This window comes from Podarcis bocagei (genome assembly GCF_964188305.1).
Source record: "Podarcis bocagei genome assembly, chromosome: 6".
Lineage (NCBI taxonomy): Eukaryota > Metazoa > Chordata > Lepidosauria > Squamata > Lacertidae > Podarcis > Podarcis bocagei.
Genome location: NC_138130.1, coordinates 44,123,445 through 44,146,484, shown reverse-complemented (window position 1 = coordinate 44,146,484; position 23,040 = coordinate 44,123,445). Strand labels below are relative to the sequence as shown.

Sequence of the window (23,040 nt, the reverse complement as noted above, 5' to 3'; positions counted from 1 at the left end):
GTGGCCATGATCTTCGTTTTTTTGATGTTGAGCTTCAGACCATATTTTGCGCTCTCCTCTTTCACCCTCATTAAAAGGTTCTTTAATTCCTCTTCACTTTCTGCCATCAAGGTGGTGTCATCTGCATATCTGAGGTTGTTGATATTTCTTCTGGCAATCTTAATTCCGGCTTGGGATTCATCCAGCCCAGCCTTTCGCATGATGAATTCTGCATATAAGTTAAATAAGCAGGGAGACAATATACAGCCTTGCCGTACTCCTTTCCCAATTTGGAACCAATCAGTTGTTCCATATCCAGTTCTAACTGTAGCTTCTTGTCCCACATAGAGATTTCTCAGGAGACAGATGAGGTGATCAGGCACTCCCATTTCTTTAAGAGCTTGCCATAGTTTGCTGTGGTCAACACAGTCAAAGGCTTTTGCATAGTCAATGAAGCAGAAGTAGATGTCTTTCTGGAACTCTCTAGCTTTCTCCATAATCCAGCGCATGTTTGCAATTTGGTCTCTGGTTCCTCTGCCTCTTCTAAATCCAGCTTGCACTTCTGGGAGTTCTCGGTCCACATACTGCTTGAGCCTTCCTTGTAGAATTTTAAGCATAACCTTGCTAGCATGTGAAATGAGTGAAATTGTGCGGTAGTTGGAGCATTCTTTGGCACTGCCTTTCTTTGGGATTGGGATGTAGACTGATCTTCTCCAATCCTCTGGCCACTGCTGAGTTTTCCAAACTTGCTGGCATATTGAGTGTAGCACTTTAACAGCATCATCTTTTAAAATTTTAAACAGTTCAGCTGGAATACCATCACTTCCACTGGCCTTGTTATTTGCAGTGCTTTCTAAGGCCCATTTGACTTCACTCTCCAGGATGTCTGGCTCAAGGTCAGCAACCACACTACCTGGGGTGTACGAGACATCCATATCTTTCTGGTATAATTCCTCTGTGTATTCTTGCCACCTCTTCTTGATGTCTTCTGCTTCAGTTAGGTCTTTACCACTTTTGTCCTTTATTATGGTAATCTTTGTACGGAATGTTCCTTTCATATTTCCGATTTTCTTGAACAGATCTCTGGTTCTTCCCATTCTGTTGCTTTCCTCTATTTCTTTGCATTGCTCGTTTAAGAAGGCCTTCTTGTCTCTCCTTGCTATTCTTTGGAAATCTGCATTCAATTTCCTGTATCTTTCACTATCTCCCTCGCATTTTGCTTGCCTTCTCTCCCCCGTTATTTGTAAGGCCTCGTTGGACAGCCACTTTGCTTTCTTGCATTTCTTTTTCATTGGGATGGTTTTAGTTGCTGCCTCCTGTATAATGTTGCGAGCCTCCACCCATAGTTCTTCAGGCACTCTGTCCAGCAAATCTAAATCCTTAAACCTGTTCCTCACTTCCACTGTGTATTCATAAGGGATTTGGTTTAGATTGTATCTTACCTGTCCAGTGGTTTTTCCTGCTTTCTTCAGTTTAAGCTTGAATTTTGCTATAAGAAGCTGATGATCTGAGCCACAGTCAGCTCCAGGTCTTGTTTTTGCTGACTGTATAGAGCTTCTCCATCTTTGGCTGCAGAGAATATAATCAATCTGATTTCGATGTTGCCCATCTGGGGATGTCCATGTGTAGAGTCGTCTCTTGTGTTGTTGGAAAAGCGTGTTTGTGATGACCAGCTTGTTCTCTTGACAGAACTCTATTAGCCTTTGCCCTGCTTCGTTTTGATCTCCAAGGCCAAACTTGCCAGTTGTTCCTTTTATCTCTTGATTCCCTACTTTAGCATTCCAATCCCCTATAATGAGCAGAACATCCTTCTTTGGTGTCACTTCTATAAGGTCTTGTAAGTCTTCATAGAATTGGTCAATTTCAGTTTCTTCAGCACCAGTAGTTGGTGCATAAACTTGGATTACTGTGATGTTAAAAGGTCTGCCTTGGATTCGTATCGAGATCATTCTATCATTTTTGAGACTGCATCCCAGTACAGCTTTCGCCACTCTTTTGTTGACTATGAGGGCCACTCCATTTCTTTTACGGGTTTCTTGCCCACAGTAGTAGATATGATAGTCATCCGAACTGAATTCGCCCATTCCCGTCCATTTTAGTTCACTGATGCCCAGGATGTCAATATTTATTCTTGCCATCTTATTTTTGACCACATCCAACTTACTCAGGTTCATGGTTCTTACATTCCAGGTTCCTATGCAATATTTTTCTTTACAGCATTGGACTTTCCTTTCACTTCCATGCATATCCACAACTGAGCGTCCTTTCGGCTTTGGCCCAGCCGCTTCATCAGCTCTGGATCTACTTGTACTTGTCCTCCGCTCTTCCCCAGTAGCATGTTGGACACCTTCCGACCTGAGGGGCTCATCTTCCAGCGTCATAACTTTTATATGTCTGTTGTCTTTGTCCATGGAGTTTTCTTGGCAGGGATACTGGAGTGGCTTGCCGGTTCCTACTCCAGGTGGATCACGTTTGGTCAAAACTCTCCACTATGACCTGTTCATCTTGGGTGCCCTGCTCGGCATAGTTCATAGCTTCTCTGAGTTCTTCAAGCCCCTTCGCCACGGCAAGGCAGTGATCCATGAAGGGGGCAGTGATCCATGAAGGGCTCTTAGTTTTCTATAAATGCATGTGTTCAGATTCATTGAACTATTTGCTTCTATTCACTAATGGAAGGGTGTCACCTTTCAAAAGTAGAGGAGAGAGTTCTCCAGTTACCAATAAATATTGCTGTTCTTTCCTTTTCTTTTTAAATCCCTATGTTGCTTTATGATTGGCCTGTTTACAATAATCAAGACAGCAAAGTTCATAACAATGTTTGTCATATGTGGCACTCAGTGTGTGGATATGGTCATTATATAGTTTAGTCACTAGGTGGCAGTGGACTTACTTGGTGGAGTCTGTTACTGTACTGTCTTTAACTGAGATAATAAAGATCTTGGCCAACCCTCGAACTGGTGTGCCCTCTAAGCTTTCCATAACATCTAGTAAGTTTTCGAGTGTATCTTATTATTCTTGCACATCAGGAATTTCAAAATCTACATGAACTGTACAACTGGGATATTTATGAGAGCTGTTCCCCCCCCCCCCAATATGCTCCAGTGGCTGGTGGTACTTTTTTTTTAATGTCAAAAATTTACACAGCAACAACAAAACATCTAAGACACTTCCTCTGAAAGAAGTTATATGTGCTTTGCTGCAAGTGGCCTCATTTTGCAAAGTCATGGTAATATGTAATGAAAGGAAAGTGCAGAAGACTACAAAACAACCTAATCAAGTGCAATAATGAATATTTCAGCAGGCCGACATTTCAAAGTTTTAATTAAAATTACTAGTGCTATTGATATTGTAATGTCTTTGGGTAACACAGAGGCGAGTCATCACAGGCTTCCCAAATGGACTTCATTACACATGCAATTAATTATAGATATTGCTGCTGAAACTACCCTGGGATCTCTGAGATTTAAAGCAAGTGCTCACGCATTTAAGTGTAGAAGGTAGCTCCGCTAGAACCAGCAGCAGATTAACTGCTGTTATACTTAACCCAGATACCGTATCTCTGGGCTAGGTGTCAGAATCTTTTCCACCAGCTCCAGGCTTTACCTATCTACTTCAGCAACACAGTTTCTACTCCTGCACTGCAGCCTCAAATGAAAACACATTTTGAAAACTAAAGCCAAAGTTGCAATGGTTTTAAATACACACCCCATCTAGCAATCAACTCTCTCTCTCTCTCTCTCTCTCTCTCTAAGCCGCTCTGTGAGCTGGAAGGCAAAGGAAAGTTCTAATCAAAATGCATTGCTGTACCTTCACTTTGACAATGCCTCCTTCCACTGCTCCCAGCCCACTCTGATGATCCTTCAGGACACACAGTGCTGTTCTGACAAATATTTCCTGACTAAGATGATTATTTCTACACTGCCAGACGTATGTGCAGAAGAGAAACAATGGCTTCTCTTAGAAAAAGTGAAGTGTACTTTGGAATTTGCCACTTTCAAATAGCAGCAGTGTCAAAGAGCAAGCACCAAACCTCAATGCAGATTTCAAAAGCAAGAGTTAATATGGCCCAAAAGGAAATGAAATCATTATTTGGAGACTATCTTTTAATGCATTCCTCCCCTTGCTCCCACAGCTCACCATTAAAGGAAGTTGAAGCTATTGTCAAAGCCTTCTTGCTTATGTACATTGGTGAGCTGCAGCCACTCTGGGATCAAACTTATTTTAGAAAAGATGAGGAGCAAGGCTGCAGCTTTCAAATAACCTTTCCTCCTTTTCCCCCCAGGTGAGGTTACATTTCCTACATTCTGATAGCATCCTTCATCCAGCCTCTTTGTACACTTCTTTTTGCTCAATCTTGCTGCCATATTAATTATATAAAGTGATTATTATATTATATTATATTATATTAGGCAGTCGCTTTCCTCACAAAAGTGACCCAAAGCAACTTAACACAGTAGAAATAAAGAGCCTAAAACATAAAAATATATATGTACAAATAAGACCAATTTTACAGATCTCACCACGCTAAAAGAGGATACAAATATATGAAACCTTTTTAAAAAGGCAAGTATTTGCCTGGCACTATTTGGATGGAGAGAGGCCTGTTGAAATTCTCTACCTGGCCTCATTGCAGAAGAATCCAGAAGGCAGCCAAAGCTATTGATTCCTCATTCCCCTTACTCGTTTTGCTCCACCTCAACATCAAATCTCCTGGACCAGCACACCATGCCTATCTGACTGCTCCCCTTTTTCCTGCCCATTTCAAGCTGGTGTCACTTATATCAGACACTCCCAGCTGTCAAATATACCCCACAGAGAGAAAACAACTTCTTCATTCACATTCACATTCCTTCTTCACTAACTGAGCATGAACTATCGCTCTTAATTAAACTGAAGCACCACTGGTGTATTTGTTTGTTTAGTCAAAATACTTACATATTAATTTTCTGCCTGACAACAGGCCCTTAAGGTGGCAGATGAGAAGCAAAAACGTGCTTGTGTACACATCAGGTGTGTGTTTTTCAAAGAAAATGCTGATGGGAGCAGGGATGGGATGTCCACTTTCCAAGCCTTAGATACTACTGCTGTTGTGGGTGTTCCAACTGATGCTCTTTGGAGGCTTCATAGGGAGAACAGCACACACCCATATACACACCTGGTGTGCACTACCTGGCAACCTTTTGGAAGCAGAACATCTCATCAAGTCAACTCAGTAGGCTGCAGCTCCTGGATCTTCACTGTGCCATAGAGAAGGTTATTGGGGTGATGATGGAAAATGTCTGCTCCCCAAGCCTTAGATGTTGCTGCTGCTGCTGCTAGGAACATAGGAAGCTGCCTTATACACATCAGACCATTATTGTTTGCACTGAATGACTATCCAGAGGAATATTTGTACGCAGAGCATTTGCTGTCACCCTTCCCAGTTTGGCTGCTCCAACCACTGCTCTTCCAAAGGTTAACCAAGAGTATACTAGATGTTTAACAACAAAAATCTAAATTTAAAAAGTAGTATGACCATAAGTCACTAGGTATGCCTGTTGATAAAACCACATTAGTAGCCCTTTCCACTTACAAAAGTATTGTTGCTTGTGCACTCTCCTAATTATTTTTCCTTCTCTTACATTTTATCATACTGTGGAACTCAAGACAGTGTACATCTGGTTTCCACAGAGTCACCTATTGAGACACTGACCACATCTCAACCTGCTTAGCTTCAACAGGGTGGTGGCCTCGTATTGCCTTCAGACCATAAATGCTTAACTACTATTACAGCTCATACGTGCCTTTCAAGCTTAAGACAGTTTATCAGAAGCGGTGCAGACCTTTTTAAAGATTATATGCCCTGTTATTCCAAAACAACTTGGCTATAATTCACTCCTGAATGACTTTTAGCACCAGTAAAGGAAAAGGTAAAGAGGACAGTAAAGACATTAGGAAAGCTAAATCTGCAAGCCCTCCAATTTAATGCTGAAATGAACTTGCTTATTCAGTAAAGATGAAAAAGCTGCATGTTTTTCAGCGCCGAGGAAATAGCTTTCAAGAAATTTATATGAAATAGCTCAGAATGAATGTTGTCAACTCCTCCTTTAAAGTTCCTTTGACAGATAGCAATACATAGGTAGCCAAGTCATTGCTCAATTACATTAACTTCCATAAACTCAGGGGAGCTGTTGAGCAGAGAATTTAGAAGGAGTTCATTACTTACCAGGCACGCTTTAAGGGATATTGTTTATGCTGTACAAGCATTTGAGGTTTAGCTAGACAGATGAGTGGAACAGAACGCGGATGAAACCTAGAAAAGAAAATCAAGTGATACTCTTACAGAGTGCTTACCATCATCTTCTTTTTTAAAAAAAATAACCAGTGGGATTTAATAATAACCACCTTAGAATATTTCCACTAAAATGAGATTGTGCCACACATCTTTAATCCCAATTAAGGCATTTTTAACAACTACAGTGTTGCAGAGGAGCCACGGGGATTCACTTGAACAAAAGGCTCCATTATTAAAAGGTCAATCTACCCATTATCAGAAACATAGGAAATGGCACTTTCAAAACACTTGAAATGTTTCCATTCCCATTCGTAAATTATTTTCTTAAACTACAAAAATCCCATCACAATTACAGTTACCCTATCTAGTCACAGAAGTCACACAAATTAGTCTGGCCATTCCTTTGAAATATTCTTCTCCACTTGCTTTACCACAGAGCTTTTACGATCTTCCAAAAGATGTTAATGGACAGTAGATGAGTGAACTGTTTCCAATCCAACCTGTTTGAGAGGTATAGTCCCCTTTCATGTAAACGGGTATGACAAACAGACTTTGGGGTTTGCAAAGGCATTCTGTTGCAATATATGTACTCTTCAACAAAACGAGATGAACTTGCATGTCTTACCCTTACGCATTTAGCAAAAAATAATTATAGGTTGGGCTATTCTTTTTTGTTTGTTTTTGCCAGGCCGCCTGGAGTCATCACATACAACCCCCCAAAATCAAGCTCTGATTGAAAGTATCCAAAACATTGGAAGAGTTTCAGCAGATAAAGACCTAGTTTTCACTGAGGAAGCAAGCCTGTGGCTGGGCTGTAGCACTTCAGCCTCACAGTATTAATTTCTCCTGCATTCATTAAAAAAAAAAAAAAACGCTTTAGAAAACTAGGTGTCAAGATGAAGGATTCCAACCTCACTTTTTCATGGCATGCTAGTTTTCTAAGTGCCATGATTTTGATTTTTTTTTGGGGGGGGGGAGTGAGAGCTACAGCCCACACTCAGGTTTACCACCTCAGTGAAAAGTAGACCCAAATCAATCTATTTTATTGGCAAACGTCCCTGCTGCCAGAAAGCTTACATATGCCAAATTGTGTGGTTGTGTCACAAACATGCTTGGATGTGCCAAACATTTTACTTCTGCCAATATCCGTTCCTGCAACCTGCTGCTGTTGCTCGAGCTAAAAATTCTGGAGAGTTTCAGAAAGATGGATTTCCTAAACAAGAGACTCTCTCACAAACATAGAGCCCTGACTCAACTCATTTCTGCCAGGGCTGGCTGACAGTCTAATCCCATTACTTTCAAGGGAGCTGAATTTGTGACAGTCACTCAATAATAATAAAAAATAGAATCAGGGAGCAGAAAACAAGTAATAAAAAGCAGGAGTTGTTTTTTTTTTACAGTGTGTGTGGAGTGTGCTTAAAGTGTAAGTGAATTTACATTGTGTGTAGTAAACAAATAACCTGAACAAGATGAAGGACTGGGTGTAATCGAAATGAGAGGGTAATGGACTGAGCTAGTCGCTATTATATCCTGACTAATTTAACACTTGTGAGAAAGCATGTATTGATCAGTATCTAGATTTATGTTATGCTAGTCATGGTGGCGCTATGTGAAACAGCACCTCCGTGCTCTAACCCAGAGAGTGGCTTGCTTCATAGGGGGCTGCCACCATCTGTATCAAAAAGCCATTCTGCATGTGGAGAACTCAGCATTGTTGATAACCTTTATAGTAGCACTCTGCCTCCAAGAAGCAGTTGCAGTTCTGTTTTCCTTTCCCAAGCATGTATAAAAGGATAATAGAATAAATGCTGGTGTGAAGTGTGGGAAATTTTCCTCATGGATCTCATAGACCCACAAAAAGTCTATTTTTCTCTAGACCAGGGGTCAGCAACCTAAGGCCCATGGGCCGGAAGCAGCCCACGGAGGTTGTTTGACTGGCCCACTAGCTGCCCCCAAACTGTGCCGCCTGCTCACGTGCTGCGCTAAACTGGCACAGCATGGCATGGGGACTTGCTTATGCGGCGCTGGAAATCATGTCTCCACACGCTCAGACACCAAAAATTGCATCTGTGCAGGCACAGGTGCTGAAAATCGCAGGCGCACATGCGATCTGGCCCACAGAGGGATCTCCACAGGACTGATCTGGCCCAGGCAAGATAAACCTTGCTGACCCCTGCTCTAGACTTCACAGGAATACATCCCAGACCCGGGGATTTGTGTTCTTGGCTGTATTCCACAGTTTATTAACTCAGTCACTGAAGCTTAATACATGGTTTTAATTATGCACATAACGTGCAGGTAGATGGAAGCACTAATTGTTTGAAATATTGCTAGAGACTTACGACCAAAGATGTGGCTGATTAGTTCAAATCCATCTGAATTTTTGAGCCTTGCACTTCCAAATCCTTATTGGTCTGTCAGACCAAATGTTTTACCAATCTTGACTGTTGCCTTACTTGTATGTTCTTTCTCTTCCTGATAATGGCACAGTTTCTCCTATGTGTAGGCCCCAGAACATTTCTCTTATAACCAATCACTAACTGTTATTTCATTTCTCTCAGAAAAGGGTGTACTAGTTTCCTATATTCTGGTGTTCGTGTAGGAACTTTCATACAAGTCCTTTTCATCAGCATTACTTACTTGTAAGACATCTATGCAGTACTTGTTTTCTTTTTTTAAAAAAGTGTTTAGGGGTACTCGCATTTTCCTACTCATATTGAAACGCTGCCCCTCATTGAGGCCAAATCTGGATTCACAAAATGTTTAGGGGTATGCGTACCCCTGCATTCCCCCAGAAAAAAGCACTGCATCTATGTATAGAGCAAGGAGTGAGACCATGCCCCTATACATGAGCAAATGTTCACATGTTGAGCTAAAACAAAGCATTGTATCTTCCTTTATGTACTCTTTCATAATACTGCTTTTAACACTATTAAACGACAAAGCATAGATTCTATATACATATACATGCATACACGTGCTGTAATATATTTTGAGATTGCTGAATGAGCTGCCAGCAGTGACTTAATAAAAGCACTCTAGTAATAAATTAGATTGCCCAGAGATTGTCAAGTGTGTGTGCATGTTATACATACAAGCCTCTTTTGTGCGTCCTATGAGTACCATCACTTCTACCTGAATACAAAATCAGTGTTTCAGCTTCACATTTTTGCTTGGGTAAGACCTGAATCAGCTTCAATGTCATCTCTTCTTTGCTTTAGAACTGTTATTATTTTGCAATAAACAGAGCTTAAAAGGCACTTTCCCTGCAAAGGCAAGGATATTGTACCTTGTAATTTGTGACCTTGCATGCATACCCAGTTTTCCTAGTTTTTAAGTTTTCGAAGACCAAACGCCTCTCACATAATTGTGTTTCAAGGACTTCATTCTGCCAGAGTTGTCAATAACCAAATCTGTCACTGTCAGGCATGCTAATTCCTATACAAGTCCAGCTATTGTTCTTTCCCACTGCCTCCAGGGACGCTGACTTGCTCATAGACAGCACATGCAGAGGTTCAACATGCAGAGTCATCCCCTACTGGCTCATTACTTAGCATCCCCTGCTGATTTTGCCATCCAACAGAGAGAATGATTTGATCCTGGCAAATAAATTTGTCAGGGGTGGACCAGTTCAAATATTATTCTGTTTGGAAGAAAAACATCTGTGTAATGATGCAGCTATCTGGGCCACCGATACTGAGAAAGCTGATCTAGCGGGGAGAGAGAAAAAGAGAGGGAGAGAAAGGACACTGGCACAAGCTTTTAAAATGGCAAACTTATCTAAGCTGTTCTATGACCTGACTGCAGCATGGCATTAGGAATGCTATGCTAGTCCCAAGCCTTATAATACATATGGAGATTTTCATGTTAACAGTTGCAGCAATTACAGAATTTCAGCTCTGGGATATCTTTTGCAGCACTTCATCTGAATCCTGTTCAGGTCACTCACGGATTATTAACAGAATTAAGGTCCTGGATATTTGTGAAAACCTACACAGAATAATTTCCAATCCAAGCAGATCCCAGGGGAAAGAGTCGCGACACCAGGTTTGAGGGCTAAAAATGGTTGACAAATTCATTAACTTAAAAAAAGATTACTCACTATTGCAGACAAAGAAGCCCCTCCAGAGTAGATTAAACTTGCTGAATTTCTGGTAGATCCAGAATAAATATATATATTGCTGTTATGCATATTGTTTTACATTGCCTTGATTTTTTTACGAGTTGGCAGCATATTTATTTATTATAAAAATAAATCAAATTACGGGTGCTTTTAAAGTGTTTTTAAGGCTCTAATTTACTTATTCTTGTTCCAGAATTGGATGCAGATTGCAGGCATGGCCACCCCTTTTGAGAGGATGAAACCTGCCAAATTTTAGAGAGATAGACATATGGGGTGGAAGACAGAAATCACATTCCTTTCCCTAGTTATTTGAAAAGGTGAAATGTGCTTCTAGGCAAGAAACCTGCCAAAAAGTTTAGACAAATAGATCCAGGGGCTATAGTGACAAGTGATTTTACCTTTGTTATAAAAACCTTGAAAAGTCACCAGTGGGGTTTTTTAATTATTTCCCTTCTTTAAAGTACACTCCACAAAGAGAGATAGTGCGTAGTACTTTTTAATTGTTAGAAAAAATGATTGTGAAAGAAACTGTTCACCTCAATAGTCTTATGTCTCTTATAACCAAAACTCAGAGAATAGCAACCCCCATGAAGAACTCTATTCAACATCTCTCCCTGTGATCACTGTCATTGGAGTGCCCTGTGAAAAGGCCCTGTCACTAAAAACTAAACCTGCCCATCGAAAGGAAAGATCCCACCCTCCTCTCCGCCCATTAGCCTCTAAGACTCTGGAAGTTTTCCCAGTCAACTTGGTTTCATTTCTTGGAAAGGGGGGGGGGAGAGCTATGCATTTAATTCTTTGGAAAACTGAGGCTAGGGCAACTTGGAAGCTTGTAGAGTCCCTGATCTGCCAACAGATGATGTGTTAATGGGACAGTCTCACTCAGGAACATGAAATCATGACCTGTACCCTCCTGCACAGACACAGAGTTGAGACACACTCCTAGTGTATATTTAGGCATACAACTCTAAACAATCCAGATATACAATACCATTCTAGCTTATTATGAGGATAACATCTACTTTTTAAAAAATCTGGCTGTTCGGTTCCCCACTAAGTGTCCTAATCACCATATTACTTTGAATTATGTTTTTTTTAAATTATTTTTAAAAATGTATTTTATTTAATGGGTGGAAGCAATTAAGTGATGCATATTATCTCCTATGGTGATGCAAGCTTTTCAAAGCTGAAGACCTTGTAGTGCAACCAGACCACACATTTTGGTCACTTCTCTTGCCTTTATCTGAACATTTTTTGTTTGTTTCTCAAACTATGGCTACTACTTTATGGATTTTTTAAAAACCGAAAAGTTACAGGTAGGAAAATATGCCCTTTGAGTGATCCACTCAAAGTGTAATAAGCGAAATAACTCTGTTCTAAAGGAAGTCATGCAGTCTATTGAAGAGAGCTCTCCAGCCACCTTCCCTTATTTTACACATTTCTTTGGACTGTACATGTGCCAAGCGGCTGTTAGTGGTGGTGTTAGAAAGGGCCAAGAGAGCATGAAAACAAGGCAGCTAAATTGCTGCAGCTCACAATTCAGTTCTACAACTTTCCAAAAGGATGAAGTCTCTTAGGAGTTTGTCTGAAATTGGGATCTATATTTGTACATGGTGTGAGACCAATCTTTTAGGAAAGTGCGTACAGGCAGAAGCATTATCCTATTTCCGAGATATTGGGAGATGTCATAAAATGTGAAAACCCTGACTGAGACCAGCATTTAAGAGCACATTGCAAAGGCAGCCTTCATTTAAAGGGACACAATTTTACACTCTGGACTTATTCATGGATATTTTCATGTCTAGAACATTTTTAACAAGACCATCTATTTTTATTTTTACTTTAGGAACAGCCCTGAATTTTAGTTATGCATTTAAACATTTCTCATTTTGTATTTCATGACTGAATCCTAGAGATTAAGGGAAGGGGAACCTTATCAACAATGCTGTGCTGCAGAATCCAGCAAGAAAAGCTTTGTGCTCATCACACTGAGAAATGGAAAGGGCCAGGAGTCTGGGATTTAGAAAAGGGAAGGGACAGGGAGCCCAGAGGGAACAACTCTGAAAGCAAGCAATGTGTTGGCAGAGGGGAGCCTGAAGGAAGAGTAGATGGTGATAACAGGACAGCATGAACCTGCCCCCCAACCTGCCCCCAACATAACCAGACACCTTTGGTTGCTCAAAGGAAAGTCACTTTTCACATGTTCAAGGGCACTTGATTTTCATTGGTTGGCATATATAAACAGCAGTTCCACATGGGCTCCTTACCATCAGCTGGTAACAGAGCTGGCCTAGGAAAGGGAACATTGGAGCTAGAAGCTAGCAGACCTCCAAATGTCCCTATTTTCCAGGAATAGCCATTCCCAACCTTATGCCCTCAATGCCCATCAGCCCCAGTCTGTGTAGCCAACAATCAGGTGAATGGGGTTGTAGTCCAAAACATCTAGAGCAGCCGTTCCCAACTGGTGACTCCAGGGGATCTGTGGCTCCGTTCACTCAACGAAAACAACCATAGGGATATCATTTTTTTCAAAAGTAGGAATTCCATGGCTTGGCTTTTGAAAAACAGGGGGCCTGCAGTACTTAGCTAATTGGGAACCACTGATCTAGAGGGTGGAAGGCTGGTGGAAGCCTGAAAGAGAAATTCTGGCTAATACAGTTTCTACTTTCACTTCAGCATTGTGATCTGGCAACACCCAGGGACCAGTGAAGGATGAAAAGCAATATTAACTTGAACAAAACAGCCAATTCTTGAGTCGAGAAATCTGATGCCTTTATTTAATCAAGCATCATGGGGAAGAACAGCACGGCATCTAAGAAGAAAACTTAGATGTCTTAGACTCCAGTGCTGAACATATCAATAAGAATTCCTTCAAAGTAAATTTAATGCATATACTTTAATGAGGAAGGCCAGGTGGATATAAAAGAGGAAATGCCTTTTCTCTTCTCATTAAGAATAAAGGGAAACATCATAAATAATCGCCATCACTATTCTGTTTGAGGGGAATTCCTTCTGAAAGTTATATGTTTCATTAAGGTAAAGGTAAAGGGAGCCCTGATCATTACGTCCAGTCGTGACTGACTCTGGGGTTGCGGCACTCATCTCGCTTTATTGGCCGAGGGAGCCGGCGTACAGCTTCTGGGTCATGTGGCCAGCAAGACTAAGCCGCTTCTGGCGAACCAGAGCAGCGCACGGAAACGCTGTTTACCTTCCCACCAGAGCGGTACCTATTTATCTACTTGCACTTTAACGTGCTTTCAAACTGCTAGGTTGGCAGGAGCTGGGACTGAGCAACGGGAGCTCACCCCATCGCGGGGACCCAAACCGCCAACCTTCTGATCAGCAAGTCCTAGGCTCTGTGGTTTAACCCACAGCGTCACCCGCGTCCCCATATATTTCATTACCTTTCCATAAATGTCTTAGGAAGCAAGCCACCCACATATGGAATAGCACTGAGTTTACTAGATTTGTCAGATACAAATACTATGAACAACTAATACAAAAATAAAAATGATAAAGCAATATTGGTAAGGAAATCCTTGATGCTAAGGTTTAATGTGCCACTAAATAAAGGTTTGGTATTGGGCGTGGTGCTCACCACATGGCAAGAGATGATGGTCCATTTTCACTGCAGCAACTATGCTGATATTATAGGCAAATGTACAAAATATATAGGACTGACATATTGGGTCAGGTAACACCAAGGCACAATTTCAGCACAGTTTGCTGCGTGCAAACATCTATCTGGTGCAGGGCTCTAGAGTTAGTAGGTGAGAGGCTCATTTCCTTCTTCCATCCTGTCCTTTCCTGTTCTTTTTTATTATATCATTTACATTTATTAGAATTATTTGCTCTTTGACTTCAAAAGCTAAGTTTCTATGAGTTTTATTTCATAGGCCTATTGCTAAGGTCAAACTAAGGTAATCTAAAGAGCTTGATTTCTCTGCTTTATCCCTGGTACTCTATAGAAATGAGACGTCACTCTTGCACAATGGACTATTGACTAAATGGTGTGTGAGGAAAGAGTGCCACTTACTGGTTCATCAATAATGTCACTTTGTTTCAGCAGGAAGAAGTCTAAATCAACGGGGACCACCCCTTCTGCCTTTTATTGAATAACTACTAATTACAGCAACTGTCCCCCAAATGCTGACTTCAAGTACTTCCTAAAGTTGCCAATATCTAAACATTTGCCTTTGTCACGCAAAAGGATCCATGCAACCTTTAATAAGCCAATGACTGGGTAAGCACACCATCCCTTAAGCACAACTCCATTCTTGTCAGAGGGGACAGCAGGTGAGAAGAGCTTATCAGATTGCCTTCTAAGGGTAATGAGCCATGTTCAGAATACATGTTTTATGTATGTAGAGGTAGGACAGCTGAACAGATTGGGTTGGGTTGGATAATGCTAACTGTATTTCATTGATCTACCATTTTGTTTAATTGTTATAGCTGCCCTGAGATCCTTTCTAAGGATTCTCTCATTGCGAGAGGTGAGGTTACAGGGAACCAGGCAGAGGGCATTTTCGGTCGTTGCACCTGCCCTGTGGAATGCCCTCCCTGCAGATGTCAAACAGAAAAAAAGCTATGTGGTTTTTAAAAGACACCCGAAGGCAGCCTTCTTCAGGGAAGTTTTTGAATGTGTGGTGTTTTATTGTGCTTTTACTCTTTTTGTTGGGAGCTGCCCAGAGTAGATGGGTGGCATGAATTTTTTTTGTTGTTGTTGTTTAAATAGTGTTTAGCAGTACACACAGGGTTGGCCTCAGACATTTCGGCGCCTGAGGTGAACCAGAAAATGGTGTGCGACACACACACACACAGGAAGAAGAAGGGGTGAGTGAAGAGTGGCATATTCCTTGGAGGCTGGATCTACAGTGGTACATTGGGTTATAGACGCTTTAGGTTACAGACTCTGCTAACCCAGAAATAGTGCTTCAGGTTAAGAACTTTGCTTCAGGACAAGAACAGAAGTTGTGCTCTGGCAGCACAGCGGCAGCAGGAGACCCCATTAGCTAAAGTGGTACCTCAGGTTAAGAACAGTTTCAGGTTAAGAACGGACCTCTGGAACGAATTAAGTACTTAACCCGAGGTACCACTGTACTGCTCCTGTGGAGTCTGCTGCCTGAGGCAGTTGCGTCACCTTGCCTCATGGATATGTTGGTCCTGAATACACATTTCTAATATTTTGCATGATGCAAGTGGACACACTACACTGTACTTGAGTTATGTTTTAGTGGTGCAGAGATTGGTGGATTATATTCTTAGACTGTACACTCAGGGCACAATTCACCTAAACAGCCCCGCCAACACAAGCCTTGCACAAGGATTTAGCTTACATAATGGGTCTGTTCCCTCTCCCCGACCCCATGCACCCTGAAACTGGCTCAGGGGTGTGAGGAGGACACCCAGAACAGTAAAAAAGGTAAAGAACAGTACATGGGAGAGGAGGGGGTGGTGTTCCCTCAGGCAAACTGAAACGTTTGCACAGATGAAACGACTGGAAAAGCATGATTTTAAACTCCACACTCAGTAGTAAAATCACGGCATCATAGAGTTGGAAGTGACCCCAAGGCTTATCTAGTTCAATCCACTGCAATGCAAAAATCATAGTTAATATTTGCATGAATTTCACTATATGAGCTACAATTTGGGAAAACCGTTGATTTTTTCCGTCAACGTATGGAAAAATCCATACAATGGCCGTTGTACTAAAGAGCTAACTAGAATCCAGCTTGGACTCCTTCATTACTGTGTGCCCAATGATCCACAAGAGGCTTGGCTGCTGGATGTTATTTGGGGGGAACTGACAAATGATGAACCCATTGGCTAGAGTGCACACAAGCAGTGAAATGCAACATTCCCCAGCAGAACATTCTGTCAGCCCTGGGGATGGTGGCGAGATTTGCTGCAAGCAGACTGAGCATCAGACTGGCTTACAGTCTGCTTGTCCGCTCTCTTTGCAAAGTGGTCTTGCTCGCAGCAACTTTCTGTAGACATCCTTGATACCATTTTGGTTTTTTTCAAGTATGACAACATTAATTCTGCTATGATTTAGTCAGCTACCATCACCATCAGTGTTTGAGCTTAGCTGTCTGCTAACTGGGTACTGCTGAAATGTATATTCACTTTAATTTCTGTCCCATTGATTTAGCCATTAACCGCCATTAACATTCATTGTTCTATTGTTAACCTTTCTCTTGCTTTTTGCCCACTATGTGACTTAAGTCAAATGCACACAGAAAGCACAGTCATTGTCTTAATGTCTTAATGTGAATTTAGTATATTTACCATTAATGAATAGGGGGAAGTTAAGTTGCATAGGAATATATAATAAATAATTAGAAATCCACCTAACCCTCATAGTGTATAACATCTGAGGTCACATAGAAATATGTAAGGTTCAGTTTAATTTATAACGAAAGATGTTTCATAAGTTCAAAACCAGAAGGAACCAGTATTATTCAAATAGAACTGTTGTTGTAAGGATTAAGGAGATAATTGTGTGAGATGCTTTGAAAACTCTAAAGTGATCTTTAATGCTAAATATTATCATATAATATTGGAAGAAACAAGGTTTTTTAAATAAAAAAACCACCTAAATTCCAGATATATAGAAAATAGAAAACTCACTCTATCTTTAACATAAAATAAAAATAAAGCATTGATTCAGATATGCTGCAATTATGGGTTGTTTACTTTCTATCATACTACAGTTTGAATATGTGAGGGGGGAGTTAATAAGAGGGATTTTCATTAAGGAATTGAGTCAAGTGTTTTAATTGTTAGCAAATATTTGTCATATCAAAGGATACCGGTAAAAATCAATATGGAAGAAATTATTAAGGAGTCAGAGTGCGCTTTTGAAAATGCTGGAGGACATAATTGCATACTGATGTCCCTTATGTAGGCTCAGCAAATATTTGTAACATCACGAAAGCATGAAACAGTGTATTCTTTATTGGACAGAAAACACAATTTATTGAGCCACTGTATCCACTACGGGTGAAGCTTACCCAAAACATTCAAATATTTATCTTTCTGTATACCTATACTCCCGTGACTCTAACAGAAAGCAGTTGTTTGAAATATATTAATCCTTTTTCTCCTAGCTTTTAAATTGTGCCTAATAATCAGCAGCAGTGTAGCTTCCAAAGGAGAGGCAAAACTTATGCATCGTAATAGTGACCTCCAGTGGTAGTAGCCAGGAAATGACAGATATCATCCTGGAAAATAGTCAGAAACATAAGTTGTCTGTCTAAATATTTCATGTTGCAATAGAGCACTTAAAAAAAAAAAACAGTGAATGTTTCACTGTGTTGAATCTCATTATATTGACAATGGTAGCTGAGGTTTAGCCTGTTTAACATTATCAGTTTCAATTAAAAAAGAAAAACTCCATTTGGGATTCCTAGTACAATTTTACTAATCAATAAGCATTTAACAGTGTTCTACCTGGAATGTCATTGAGTGCAATCCTACTAATGAACAAACATGCTACAGTGCAGTCTGCTATATGTCTACTCAGAAATAAATTGAGTTCAGTGGGGTTTACTGTGGGTACAGTATTTCAGCCATATATATAATATGCTGTATTATTTAGTTCTATGAAGTATTCATATATCCCATTTAGGCATTATTTCCTCAGTTTAAATCTGAAGGGAATGTGCTTGCACAGCTCTGGAGCATTATGTCAACATGATTTATCAGCTCTAATGTACAGAACTTTCAAGGCATGGGGAATCTGATCTAATGGCCAAGATTCCTACTTCAAGCATTGAATTAGCTTGAGTTCCATGCAGTCAGTGCCTTTTGGGATTCTGAACAAAGGACTTTGAGAAAGTGTAGCTGTCAGGAAGGTGATGGGTGGAAGGTGAAAGACCTTGTGTGAGAGGATCTCCCAGGGTGGAAGAAGAAAGGAAAGCTCCCAAGTGAGAGCTGAGAGGGCCTACTCACTTGTATTTGAGGCAAGGGTTCAGATATGCCTCTGATAAAAGACTTTGTATTTTCTTCTTATTTCTCTTTTTTCTTTCCTTTCTTTTTTCTTTCTTTTTGTTTTTATTTAAGCTGTTTTTTATTGTATCGTATGCTAAATAGTTTCAATAAAAAAAATTTAAGGGAATGTATAGGTATTTGAGCCTTCCGTCACAATTAAACCTAAAACCAATCATCCTGAAGCAAAATCAGCTGCCTTCTCTGCACACAGGTACTATCATGTGGTGAAAGCCCAAGGCCCAGTCTTGCAACCCTCCACACACTGAGGGCTCTATGTTGGCAGTGAGGAGCCATTCAGGGATCTAAATCATGCAGGGAGCTGACACGAGTAGAACTGGCATACCCACAGAGCAACACAGCTCCCCAACATGGAGAGGGCTTTAGGATCAGTAATGGGGACCGGGGGAAGAAGAGGGCTCTTCATTCCGTCACACAATGGTTATTCCATGAGAGGAGGAGGAAGTTTTAGTCATCCTTTCTTTAGCTCCATTTTTCTGTTTTTTTCCAGAAAAATGAGCATTTCTTAACAGCCATATAACACTTTGGGGTGCTTCAGAAACAATACTTCCACAATTGGCACCGCATCTCTAGGTAGGAAGTTCCTTAACCTGGGTGCCATGACCAAGAGGCCCCCCATCTTGCATCACCATGCTGTGAGTAATACCTGTTGGCAAGGACCACAAGCAAGCCTTGCCTGCTGATCTCAAAGCTTGAGTCAGCAGGACTTGGGAGACTGGCGCCATTAAACACTTGGATACATAGCCATTCACTATGCCAATACCTGGAACTAAAAAGTAAAAAAAGTAAAGGACCTCTGGACGGTTAAGTCCAGCCAAAAGCGACTATGGGGTTGCGGTGCTCATTTCGCTTTCAGGCCGAGGGAGCCAGTGTTTGTCCACAGACAGCTTTCCAGGTCATGTGGCCAGCAGGACTAAACCGCTTCTGGTGCAACAGAACACCATGATGGAAGCCAGAGCACACAGAAACGCTGTTTAGCTATTTATCTACTTGCACTGGCGTGCTTTCGAACTGCTAGGTTGGCAGGAGCTGAGACAGAGCAATGGGATCTTACTCCATCACGGGGATTCAAACCACCAACCCTCCGATTGTCAAGCCCAAGAGGTTCGGTTGTTGCTCATAGGCAACCAGAGCACTCATTTAAAGATTGGTGTTATCTTGTTACCCAATTTAACTTGGCAGTGGCAGGTAAGCTTTTTTTCAAATTGATTGTTCTTTTCCTGCATATGGCTAAGGTTACAATACTAAACACAGTCCACCAACAATGTCTATGTGATCCCTGTACATTTACTGGGACTTGCACTGAAGTTGGTGTACCCACTATCTAGACTTAATGTAGAAGAGGGGTAGCTGATCTCTGCCCCCCTGGATGTTGCTGGACTACACATTGCTTCTATTTCCCTTGCTGTGGCTACAAAATTGGTCCTTGAAGTCAATGGGAAGGGAAATTGTGCCCTCCCCACCTCCCATCCCAGCTGCAGTGAGTCAGCAGTGCTGTGAATTGACCCCACACCTCTGCACAAGATTGGATTGGATTGCTCTGCCATGAATGGGCTCCCATATAAGCTGGCCTGAATATTCAGTTAATAGAGCTAGGAAGAAGGAAGTGGCCAGTTTCTGTAGCCATTCCCAGATACTGGAGCTCTGTACTTAAGCAGATTCTTTTTGGCTGCTTCTTGTTTTGGTGTTTTGCCAAACCATTAAGACTTTCCTAGTTAGGAAAGCTTTTGACCTTTAGAGACTGCATTTTACTGCTTGCTTTGTCATAACTGATTTGCGACCCTTCTGGCTTTTATGATGTTTTGAAACTGCTTCTGTTTTGAAACTGCTGCCTTGCTATTGTTGCTTTTATTGTAATCATTTATTACTTGTTAGCTTCCTTAAACTTAGAGATGGATGGGATCAGCTGATTTCTGTTCCATCTCCAGTCTGTATGCTTTCAGTAATGAACCTGCTGATTTAAAATAAATAAATAAATTGCACACATTCCCTTCTAAAATACACATTTTATATACATTTCCCCTGTAAAATATGCGTTCTGCATGCGTCGGGTGGCGCTGTGGGTTAAACCACAGAGCCTAGGACTTGCTGATCAGAAGGTCGGCGTTTCAAATCCCTGCGATGGGGTGAGCTCCCGTTGCTCGGTCCCAACTCCTGCCAACCTAGCAGTTTGAAAGCACGTCAAAGTGCAAGTAGATAAATAGGTACCGCTCCAGTGGGAAGGTAAATGGTGTTTCCGTGCGCTGCTCTGGTTCGCCAGAAACGACTTAGTCATGCTGGCCACGTGATCCAGAAGCTGTACGCCAGCTCCCTCAGCCAATAAAGCGAGATGAGCGCCACAACCCCAGAGTCGTTCGCGACTGGACCTAACGGTCAGGGGTCCCTTTACCTTTACATAATTCGGAGACACGCGCAGTCTACACTTTTTGTCAATGTATAAGTCTCAGCACTGCCAATTAGGTCAGTTCACTTTAAAACAGACAAAACAATTCTTCTCCATCCCTACTTGAACTCCACAAGGAAAGGCAGGGGATACTTTAAATAAATAAAACAAGCTGAGAGTTTTACTCTAAAGCAAGCCTGTGTTTAAAGGCAGGGGGAGTAGTGGAAAGAGAGCTAAATCATTAGGCCAAATGATGACAACTGAAAGCTTAGGTTAGGGCAACACCATGACAGGTCACCTGGTGGTAGGTAACCTGTGACCTTCAGGTGCTATTAGACTATATCTCCTATCACCCTTCACCATAGCCATGCTAGCTGGGGCTGGAGTCCAACAACATCTAGAGCAGTGTTTCCCAACCTTTTTTGGGCAAAGGCACACTTGTTTGATGAAAAAAATCTCGCGGCACACCACCATTACAGCCCCGTGACGTCAGCGCGCAGCGTCACGCCGGGAGGGACGCATGAAAGTGAAAGTTTTCAATTTTTTCCCCTCCCCCTTGCCGGGGAACCTCCAAGCTTTGGGGGGGGGGAGGAGGCAGCAAAGCGAGGGACTGAGGGACGGCGGCAGCTGAGGCAGCAGCGGCTGTTGTGGTGGTGGCGGCGATAGCGGGCGGAGGAGGGGGCGGCGGCGGGGCCGAGGTGGCCGCCGGCGGCGGGGGAGGCGGCGGCGGGTGGAGCAGGAGGGCGGCCGAGGCCGGTGAGGGAGTAGGGTTGCCCGGGGCTTGAGGAGCCGTCGCCGGGAGTTGCTGCTGCTGTTGTTGCTGCTGCTGCCCGGACATGCCGGCCTCCTCCTCGTCCGCTGTCTCGCGCTCCTCCCTTTTGCACGCGCTGCCCCGCCGCCGCCCCATTGGCTGGGTCCTGTCAGCTGATCCTGTGCTATTTCCTGTGTGTGTGTGTGAGGGGAGAATGGAGAGAGAAACCTCGGCACCACCACCGCGGAGCCGCCCCCGGCTCGACGCGGATCCTCGCCGCCGCCGCCTCTCATCACCCGACTCGCCCGCCTCCCTCCCACGGCACACCAGCCAACGTCTCACGGCACACTAGTGTGCCGCGGAACACCGGTTGGGAAACACTGATCTAGAGCACCACAGGTTAGCCACCCTTGCTGTATACTATCCCTTAAGACTGGAGGTATACTGTGCAAAACATTTCATTCTTCTTTACAAAGCTGAACTGTGAGGGAGTTTACATTGAGCAAAGTGTCCCTTTTCTTGTCTCTACTAGCTGAGCTGGTTTGTACCAGCTGGATCTGCGGATGAGCAAGAGGCCCAGTGGTGGCATCCCTGGCAACAGAGAGCCCCCAAACAGGGCCTTCTGAAGGGAGAGGTCTATGCTGGCCCAAGATCCCCTGGATCCCAAGCCAGTCTCCCAGCCATCAGCAACTGACATTGAGATCAATCCAGATCTGGTTGCTGTACCAGTCTGGATCTGGCACAGGGATGGGGCCTGATTGTCCCCCTCTATCCCCCACCACCACCACCACATCCCAGCCACCTTCCAAATTTTTCACCATGAGTAGGAGGGCTGTGAGTGCAACTGTTGTTCTCCTGCTTCACAAAGCCCTGGCAGCCAAGCTGCAAAGTTTGGATTTTGCACTTGTTTGTTTGTTTTTTAAAAAAAGCTTTACATCCTGCTTTTCAGTTGTGTCCCCAGAGTGGCTCGTGGTGTTTATACGATGTAGTTGGTTGCATTGAAACCCAAACACTTAAAACAAAATGAAAGAAAACCAGGCAAGTGAGATGAAGATCTCATTTCCAGCATTCGCTCCATCTACCTGTCCCCATCTTCTGTGTTCTCCCCAGTGTAGTTCTCTCCAGATTATTCCTTGCTTCCCTACAAGTCATTAGGCAGGCTGAATCAAAAGGGAGTGGAAACCAGTGTTTTGCATAGGAGGCATTCATATTTCACAAAATAATCTTCAGATGCAAGCATTATGTATACAGGTGTTGGCACACACTTCTCACCAAACCTTTTTGAAATGAAGAGGACTATTTAGAGATGATACTTAATGTGAGTAACTGCTACAGAAGTCCACACAAATGCAATTGCGTAGGTGAACAGGAAAAGCTTCTCACATTCTTTGCAGTGCTTAGCGTTAAACATAATAGGCATCATTTTATGAAATGGCTAACAAATATTGTTGGGAAAATGTTGCTGTAACAAGCATAAACTCTGTAACTGGTGTCATGCTGACTACTTATTAAAAGGCATT

At 42.3% G+C, this 23,040-nt stretch overlaps 1 long non-coding RNA gene across 3 annotated transcripts in view; it reads right to left on the bottom strand.

The window, feature by feature from the left end:
* Positions 1–23,040, bottom strand: part of LOC308589033 — a 566,573-nt gene that overhangs the window by 393,677 nt on the left and 149,856 nt on the right. For all 3 annotated transcript variants that reach the window (XR_014009040.1, XR_014009041.1, XR_014009042.1), the window contains exon 3: positions 6,185–6,271. This is a non-coding gene — a long non-coding RNA (uncharacterized lncRNA). The remainder of the gene's footprint in view (positions 1–6,184; positions 6,272–23,040) is intronic.